Source organism: Gopherus evgoodei, unplaced genomic scaffold, assembly GCF_007399415.2.
Source record: "Gopherus evgoodei ecotype Sinaloan lineage unplaced genomic scaffold, rGopEvg1_v1.p scaffold_41_arrow_ctg1, whole genome shotgun sequence".
NCBI classification, from domain to species: Eukaryota; Metazoa; Chordata; order Testudines; family Testudinidae; genus Gopherus; species Gopherus evgoodei.
This window is the reverse complement of record NW_022060062.1, coordinates 536,043-545,786: the sequence shown is the minus strand read 5'-3', so window position 1 is coordinate 545,786 and position 9,744 is coordinate 536,043. Positions and strand designations below refer to the sequence as shown.

The 9,744-nt window shown below is 45.7% G+C and overlaps 1 long non-coding RNA gene across 1 annotated transcript; it reads left to right on the top strand.

The window, feature by feature from the left end:
- Positions 1–5,400: 5,400 nt before the first annotated feature.
- LOC115642560 lies at positions 5,401–9,057 on the top strand. Its single transcript, XR_003998204.1, has 3 exons — positions 5,401–5,411; positions 7,136–7,140; positions 8,966–9,057. It is a non-coding gene; the product is annotated as an uncharacterized LOC115642560 (long non-coding RNA).
- The last annotated feature ends 687 nt before the right edge of the window (positions 9,058–9,744 follow it).

Genomic DNA, 9,744 nt, shown 5'->3' with positions numbered 1-9,744 from the left:
AACCCTTTCATGAGTAAGTCGCCGGAACATGGCAACCCCTTTATCAGCAAACCACCAGCATATTCATCTGATACTGCCGGGTCTGGGTTCCCAGATCCGGTGCGGCGATGGCACGGACTTATAAAAGAGGCCCATATAGAGGGGGAATTTTTACCTGAGGCCTTTCCGGTCATAACACCGGACCCAAACAACCCGGCCCGACGACAATGGGCACCATTGGACTGGAAACTAGTTCGTGAAGCACAAAAATCAATAATGTCTTACGGCATGAATAATCCATATGTACAGTCCCTCATAGAGCAGGTATTCGTCGGACAAGCTATGTGCGCTTATGACTCGTCAAAGTTTGCTGATATGCTTCTAACACCTACTCAAAGGCTATTGTGGAAAGATAATTGGTCAAAGCGTGTGGAAATGGCTCTTATACGTAATATTGATTTGTCTGAGGACAATCCGCTGTGTTATGCCACTCAGGATATGCTTATGGGAACTGGAGTTTATGCGGACCCGCAACGGCAAGCTCGTCTTGATCCTCAGATTTTACAACAGTCACAAGGACTGGCTCTGGCCGCTTTTAAGGATGTACCTCAGATGGGTAAACCGATCCCACCGTACGCAAAGATTGTCCAGGCTCCTTCTGAGCCTTATTCGACGTTTCTCGATCGACTTAGAGAAGCGATAGATCGTTCCCCTAATTTAATGGCTGAAGCAAAGGCAGTTGTTGGGCTTGATCTCGCTACGCAAAACGCCAATGCCGTTTGTCGTCGTATTTTGGCTACCCTACCAAAGACTGCTTCCCTGACAGAAATGGTGGAAGCCTGTAACAGAGCGTCAGTATACGAGGAAACTGACAAAGCGGAAATACATGCAAAGACTCATGCATCGGCACTGGCAGTGGCCCTTCGACCCTTGGTAAGGTCCAGTAAACCTTCCCACTCGTCAGGAGTTTGTTTTGCGTGCGGAAAGCCGGGACATATGAAAAAGGACTGCCCAAATAAACATACATGAATGGAAAATGATAAGGCGACAAAGGCTTTTGCGGGCACTTGTAACCGTTGTGACAAGTTTGGGCACCATGCGTCCGAATGCCGATCTCGTTTCAAAAAGGATGGCACACCGCTGCAGGGAAACGGGATACGGAGCGCCCACCGGGGGGGTGCGAAGACACAAGAGTTCCCCAACCCCAAACCGGTTCTTTGGAATACCTTACAGGAGCCACCCGAGGAAGTGCCGGAGTGGACTTGGCCACAGTAGCAGATATAACATTGGAAAACGATAAGGTACAAATCGTTCCTTCCGTAGTAAATGGCCCTCTAGGATACGGACTTAGTGCTCTCCTAATTGGCTGCTCCTCTATGTCTAAACAAGGACTCTTCGTACTGCCTGGCCTTATTGACGCGGATTACACTGGAAATATCGGAATAATGGTCCGTGCCCTCTTCCCTCTGGTTAATATTGCGGCTGGTACTCGTATTGCTCAATTAATTCCATTTCAAAGTTCTGTACCTAAAACTAAAACAATGGAACGTGGGCCTCATGGCTTTGGATCTACTGATCCCCCGCAGATCGCTCTTGCTATGACATTAACTCAACGCAAACCCTTGCGGGCGGTGTGCCTACAGGGCCCAGATGGCCGCCAAATACGACATGAAGCCCTCTTGGATACTGGAGCCGATGTGACTATCGTCCCAATCCAATTTTGGCCTGATTCCTGGCCCTTGCAAGATGCTACGACCTCGGTCAGGGGTATTGGTGGGACCCAACCCACTCGCATCAGTACCTACTATATTACAATCTATGATGACGAGGACTCTGCTACAACAGTGAAGGTACGTCCTTACGTTCTCTCTGCTCCCGTCTGGCTGTTAGGTCGTGACTGTTTAAGTCAGGGGGAATTATTTTACATAACTCCCCTTTTGTTTAGCGGCCATTGAGGGGCGGCCGATCCTGCAATTGGAATGGTTAACCTCTACTCCGGTGTGGGTCGCTCAATGGCCGCTGCCAGCTCACAAGCTCGCCCGTGTGCAAGAACTGGTTCAAGAACAGCTTGGAAAGGGCCACCTCGAACCTTCCTTGAGTCCCTGGAATACTCCAATTTTTACCATTCCCAAAAAATCGGGGAAGTGGCACCTGTTACATGATCTATGAGCAATAAATGCGGTCATAAAAGACATGGGGGCTCTTCAACCAGGCTTACCTACCCCTACGATGCTCCCTCGTAATTGGCCTCTACTTGTAATCGATTTAAAGGACTGCTTCTTCACAATTCCACTTCATCCTAACGACAAGGACAAGTTTGCTTTCTCGGTTCTCTCTATAAACAAAGCCGAACCTGCTCAACGATATCAGTGGACAGTCCTTCCGCAGGGCATGAAAAACTCACCCACTATTTGTCAGCTTTATGTGGCCTGGGCATTAAAGCCACTCCGTCGCACACACCCCGAATGGCTTATTTATCATTATATGGATGACATCCTCTTTGCAGGGGCAAACCTTAATGCTGACACAGCAATCTTGGAAATTACCTCCATGTTGCAATCCGCCAGCCTCACCATAGCCCCGGACAAAATTCAATGACAAGCGCCTTATTATTATCTAGGCATGCACATTGCTAACTCTATCGTACGACCACAAAAACTGACTATTAATCTCACTATTTGCAACCTGCATGACGTCCAATGCCTGGTCGGAGACTTACAGTGGGTCCGTGGGCTTTGTGGCATCTCTAATGAGGATCTTGCTCCCCTTCTTCAACTTCTAAAAGGAGGCCGTGATCCAGCTGAACATCGCTCCTTGCAACCACAACATGAAGTTGCCCTCCGCACTATTGCCAATAAGATTACGCTTCGGTATTCCGGCCACATTCTCCTGGGTTCACCTGTGTCCCTGGCGATTCTCTCCAGAGATACCTCCCTGGAAGCACTACTCTTTCAATGGCTTCCGGATTTACCTGACCCTCTCGTCGGACTCGAATGGATTTTCCCATCCTCTCAATTTTCCAAAAGTTATCACTTGATTGGAAGCCATTGCATCACTTATTGTGACAGCCCACGCCCGTACAGTTGCAATTACGGGCGCTGATCCTGATGTTATTTATGTATCTTTTAATGCTCCTTTACTCTCCCACATTTTTGCTAATGATGTCTCTTTTGCTGTTGCTTTGTTATGTTATACTGGCCGTCTTACTAATCACTATCGCTCTCACTCCCTCTTGTCAGTGACAATTCCCTTAGAAAAGGTGGTCATGTGACAATCTTCCCCTGTTCAGGGGCTTACTGTGTTTACTGATGCCAGTGGCAAAATGGCCCGCGCCGGCCTTCTGTGGCACACTGCCGGTGCCTGGCATCATGAGCTGGTCGTGGCTCAGGGGTCTCTCCAGGTTTTGGAATTCCAGGCTATTATTCGTGCCTTTCTTATGTGGTCCACTACTCCTCTTAATATTGTTAGTGATTCCCTTTATGCTGTTGGTGTAACGTGTCGCTTAGAGCACTCACTCCTAAAGCAAGTGCCTAACCCTGTGTTTTGGTGGGCTCTTCTCCAGCTTTGGCATTTACTCGATGCCCGCTCTTGTCCTTATTTTATTACCCACATTCATAGTCACTCTGGTATTGTTGATGGTCTTGCACAGGGTAATGCCCTTATCAACCGGTTGGTCGGCTTGGTCCATGTCCCTGATTCCTTTGCTCAGGCCCATCTTTCCCATGAGTTTTTTCACCAATCTGCCTGTGCCCTAACCCGTCAATTCAAGCTTCCTTTAAGTACCACCCATGCCCTTGTGGCCTCCTGTCCTAGTTGTCAACAACATATTTTACCTCCTTCCCTTGCCTCTGGTGTTAATCCCTGTGGTTTGTCTTCCTTGCAGATTTGGCAAACAGATATTACCCTTTTTTCTGAATTCGGCTCCCTTAAATATATTCACGTTACGGTGGACACCTTTTTGGGATTTCTGTGGGCTACGGCGTTAGCCAGTACCGGTTCCTGGGATGTTATTAAACATTGGCAGGCTTGTTTTGCTGTTATGGGCATCCCCGCGTCCATAAAAACGGATAATGGAGCTGGATATATTTCTTGTCGTACAGCTCGCTTTCTTTCCTTATGGGGTATCTCTCATGTTACCGGTGTCCCCGGCAATTCCACCAGCCAAGCTATTGTGGAACGTTCACATGCCTCTTTAAAGCTTCTTTTATTAAAACAAAAATGGGGGAGTTTCCCCTGATGCTGACCCATTAACCTGTACACCCCATGCTCACCTTTCAAAGGCTCTATATGTGCTTAACTGGTTACAGGTAGGGACGCATAACGTCCCACCGGTCACGTGACATATTACTGGTGCCACAGGGCAAGAACACTTGCTGCCTCGCCCGCAGGTTCGATGGTTTGATTATACACATCAGAAATGGCAAGGTCCTGTAGAGTTATAAACATGGGGGAGAGGTTATGCCTGTGTTTCTACTATTACAGGTCCCAGATGGATCCCCACGAAGTGGGTTCGACCGTGGCTCACCCAATGACGTGCTGAGCAACCACATGACCCCGATATAGAAGCGGCAAACGACGATACCATCCCAGATCTACGTTTCCTCTTTCCTGACTTTAATTAGAAACTTGTAATCATTAATTAAGTTGTAAGATGTAGATAGTATACGTTATGCAGTTTTGCAGAATCGAGCAGCTATTGATTTTTTGCTGCTGGCGCAGGGACATGGCTGTGAGGATTTTTGAAGGTATGTGTTGTATAAACTCATTGGATCACTCACATTCTATACATGCGTTGTTGCAGCAATAGCAGGATAATGTGCATAAACTTACCCAGGGATATAATCCTCTCTGGGGTTGGCTTAATAGTTCTGGTTGGCCAACTTGGCTTACTTCACTGTTACACACTGGATTGTATGTATTAATAATTATATTGCCTTTTTATTTTTGCTCCTTGTTTTGTTTATATATTACGACAAAGCCTTATGCGTTTTGCCACAGCCTTGTTTGAAAAGAAAGGGGGAGGTGTAGGGATTTATCATCCCTATACTGATCTGGGTGGATGGATATGGTGCTGGACTGGGGTCGTGTCCGGGCACTCAGGGGGGATTGGCGTGGGGCTGCCTCAGAAAGGCGCCGGCAGATCTGAAGCCCGACTACAGAAAAGAAGTAAAACAAGGCTATAAATCACTCTTTGTATAATCAGGGGTTACGTCGTTGCAATTAACCAATCAGTAATGATTAGATGCATGCAGAGTGCGTGATATTTGCCTGCTGTCCAATAAGGAAATACAATAATATGGTTTGGTGCTGCATGTTAAGTGTTATGTAATGTAAGAGATGCTATATAATAAGGCCGTGAATAAACAGATTTGATTCAGCTTGCAACCACATTGGTCGTGTGCTTTATCCAGTCCGCATGAGATACCACAGTGGTGTTCCTGAGTTCCAAAATCCTATCTTTGTGTACACCAGGAAATGGTCCTGCTATTGTGGGGAACTCTTCTGGATTCTGCACTACCTCAGTGAAGTGGGCTAGCGAAAGGATCTGAGTTTTTGCTCTCACTTCCTTTACCCAGAGGCCTCCCTGCCCATGAGGTCTCCCCTTCCACTCTCCTGTCTGGCAGAGTCCTCATAACCCCAGCAAGGCTGGGCCCAGAATTGCTGGGGGGCTTGACCCCCAACCCTGCTGTGGTCACCCAGGACAGGCACCTCCCTGACAGGCACCTCCCTGACCCACTGATCATTTCATACAATTTAAAGCCAGTGCAAGTTGTTTAATTAACAATTTAATTTAAAAAAAAGAATAAGAAAAATGGGAAAGGTTAAAGGAAAACACATCGCCCTGCTCTGTGGCAGGGAACACCACAAACAGTGTCTCTGGACATCAGGGCACTTCAGTCTGTTCCTTGTAGGTCTCAGGCCTCCTTCTCAGGCCCTGGCTGTGCTGCAGGGATGCTGCGGGTTGGACACTTGCAATGGTGGTGGCCACACACCAATGGGCTTTGGGTTGTGGGACCCTTCTTCCCAGCATCAGCTCCCCATAGGGTTAAGATCCCCCTCCCAGTCTGGCCTGCAAGGACCTTTGGCTGGGGGTGTCTTTCTGCACTGGGCCCTTTGCCCAGGGTCCCCCCTTGGCTGGCCTCAGTTGCTCGCTGCAGCTCTGCTCCCAGCACAGGATCTGCTCTCCCTGGGCTGTGTCTGGCTCTGCTCCCTGCTCTGACCTGCTCCCTGGGCTGCTTTTCTGGCCCAGCTCTGCTCCCAGTTCAGCTTCGGGCTCTGCTCTCTCCTTTGCTCGGCCCCCCTCTGTCTGACCCAGGCAGTTCCAGCTCACATGGAGGATGGAATCTCCCTGGTCTTCTGACTCCCTGATTAGCCTTCCCACCCTGTCAATCAGGTTGACCTGGAGCACTGCTCTCTCCCCATTATTCCTGGGGACTGTCAGTCCCAGGGTCCCAACCTTGCATCGACCCTCCCCATTTTAGGGCTGGGAGCTAGCAACCAAAACACCCCCACTAAATGTCAGTAAGGGGAAAACCGTCCCCTTACGTTTGGGACCAGTCACCAGGATCCAGAGGACTATCACCCAGCGTCCCACTACGTCAGCTTCCAGATCCCGAGAGACTGTGGATCACCTGTGATGACAACTGCATGTTAAACTCATTCCTCCTAGTTAAGAAAACCTGGAGACAGTAAAGTATTTTTGGGCTATTCTTTAGTTCTATTCTGTTCAGTTGTTGCCAAGGTTCCAGTTAGTTAGGACCTGAGGTTTTTTTTTATAGTTCATGATTTGTTCCTTTTCCCATGGTTACTTAAATAAATCTGTTTGCAAAAATAATTTCTGTCTCTCTTTTGTACACTACACCACACAAGAGAGGTGGGAGGCACCTCAACTTCTGTCTAACACCTGGTGATAGATCCAGAGGGGTGAAGAGATCTGCTCCTGAAATCAGAATTGTAGCTGACTTATTTACTCTTGAGTTAACAGGACAGGGAAAAATTGAGAGGACGAACTGGAGGAACAGAGGGTGATGTAACTTGAAATCCAGGCGCTCATTTCCCTGTACTTTTCTTCAGAATCCTAAATTATAAAATGTCTGGATTTCCCTAGTTTCAGAGTAGCAGCCATGTTAGTCTGTACCCGCAAAAAGAACAGGAGTACTTGTAGCACCTCAGAGACTAACAAATTTATTTCAGCATGAGCTTTCGTGAGGATTTCCCTGGTAAATTCTCCAAAGGCCTAATCAGTGTAATCTCTCTGGTATATTCCCCCACTCTATTTCCAGCAGCAGCAGCTATTATCTGGCAGATTCAGCAACTGAAACTCTCATCTTTCCAAATGTCATCTCGTGTGTATTTCATTTTGTGCTGAGTCAGAGAAGCCAGACGAAGGTAGGGATTGCGATTGGGCTGGACATGTGCAGAGTTTAGCAGAACGCTCTTCTAACAAGAGAGAGAGATCGGTGTGATACTTTGCATTCTGTCAGCTGCAGTATTCAGCATTAGTTTCTTGGCCATGTCACTAGGACGGACAAAAATACTTTAGCACTCTGCAAATGCAAACCTTCCATCAACAGCTGAAGGGATGCATGCCCTGACCCTGTCTGGTACTGCCCCAGAGATTCATGTAGCTTCCAAACTCATTCATGGTCAGCCTCATGCTCTGTTTTCTTCCACCTCTGTAAAAGCATACTATCTTTTTCATTAATGATCTGGATGATGGGATGGATTGCACCCTCAGCACGTTTGTGGATGACACTAAGCTGGGGAGAAGAGGTAGATACGGTAGAGGGTAGGGATAGGGTCCAGAGAGACCTAGACAAATTGGAGGATTGGGCCAAAACAAATCTGACGAAGTTCAACAAGGACAAGTGCAGAGTCTTGCACTTAGGATGGAAGAATCCCATGCACCTGTGGTCACTCTGGCCAGCACAATGGTCCTTAGTAGACTATGGATGTGTCTCTATGTGTACAAGAAGGCGACTCACTCTGGGGAGGGTGCAATGGCACTATCCCCCTCCAAGCCAGAAGTGTACACAATTGATCTGTTTTCTTCATTGTGATGTGGGGGGAGCAAACAGCTGAGTTGCCATCTAGGCTCTTCACTCCTTTGGCCACAAGGATCAGTAGTATACATGAGAAGAATGGAAGTCTACAGATCCTTACACACAGAAAGAAAATGCCTTCTGATGAAGCAGCTCCCAAAGCTGTTGGACACTGCTCAAACGGATACAGTCACACAGTGCTTCAGACAAACATTACTGGGCACTCTGCAGCTTGGTGGCCCTAAACTATGACACTCCTGGCCCTGTCATTACTCCACCTTATTTTTGCCAAGGCTCGAGATGAGCATAATTTTTCTAGGTGATTATAAGGTACCTTACTAACACACATAGCAGGGAGCTACTTTCCTTTTATTGTTAGAGTTAGTGACATAACTAACACTTAACAGAATGAAAATCTCCACTCAGGAATTGTTTGTTAGATAAATGCTTACTTTTATTTGCAAGTATTAATAACCATGTAAGACACGCAGTCATTTGGCATCACACAAACTGTCAAAAGTCTAATACAGATACTGTCTTTGTTGCAAAGCTCTAAATGCTGTCATTTTGCAGTGCTTTTACTACGAAAGGAAACATTCAAAAAAGTTGAGAGCTTAAAACAGGATTTTGCCACAGAACTATTTCTCACCTCTCATTTTTACAATGTAACTGCCCACAAACTGGATTACCTGAATTAATTTCACTCAGATTTCATCCTATTCATTTGCAAAGATGAAGCAGTGAACCTACTACTGAAGGAGAGGCAAGGTTGTTCCAGCTCTTGAAACTGACTTCCAAGCATTCATTTTCATTGCTGGGAACCATCTGCTTCTCCTAGCTACAAGAGTGCTTACTGTTTTAGTCAACAAAGCAAACCAATGCAATACAAACAAACCCAACTGAGTATACATACAACTGCTGTTCTGCGAATCCTGGAGATTCAGGTACAAATTATGTTTTCAACAGCATTAAATAGCAATAGTTATTTCCCTATTTGCTTTATTTTAAATAGCACTTTTTTTACGTTAACTCCTTTTCATAAATATGCTTTTTTCAAGTATGTTCAACTCTTAAAAGCAATGATGTAATCACAGAGCTTCGTAAAAATGTGCCTTATCTTTTATGTTCTGCACACCATGTTATGCTGTATTCTGCTAAAATCTTAACCTTCTATATCTTAGCTACATTAACTCCATTTGTTTTCCCCATATGCTTAGAATTTGTATCTGAAATGAGACCTAATCTTGTGTTTCCCAATCCCAGTGAAAACTTCCCTGGCATCATCTTATTTCTAGTTGAAAATTCTCTTAAGTTTGAGAATCCGGTTTTGATCTCATGTGAAGTGCAGGACTACAACTGACTAATTCTGTAAATAGACTGTAATCGTACTTTTTGGAAATGAACTGTAGTGTAACAAATGGTTCTCAAAAATCAGCTACAAGACAAAACCTTCCATATATTCATTGTTATGCCTCTAAAACGCCTTCAATGAGAATTCTAACTTTTTCAATGCAACATGTTTTCTTTTAAAAAAGTTACCACTAACTGTGCATTGCAGGAAGGCTCATTAAAACAAAGAGGTATTCATTTGTGTGTAGAAAAGTAAAATATACCTTTGGAAAAAGAACAGATTTAAGCAAATCCATTTTTTATACTAAAACTTACTTTTAAGAATTGAATTTACCTTCAGCTTTGAGACTAATTCACTCTTTTTTATCTAAAA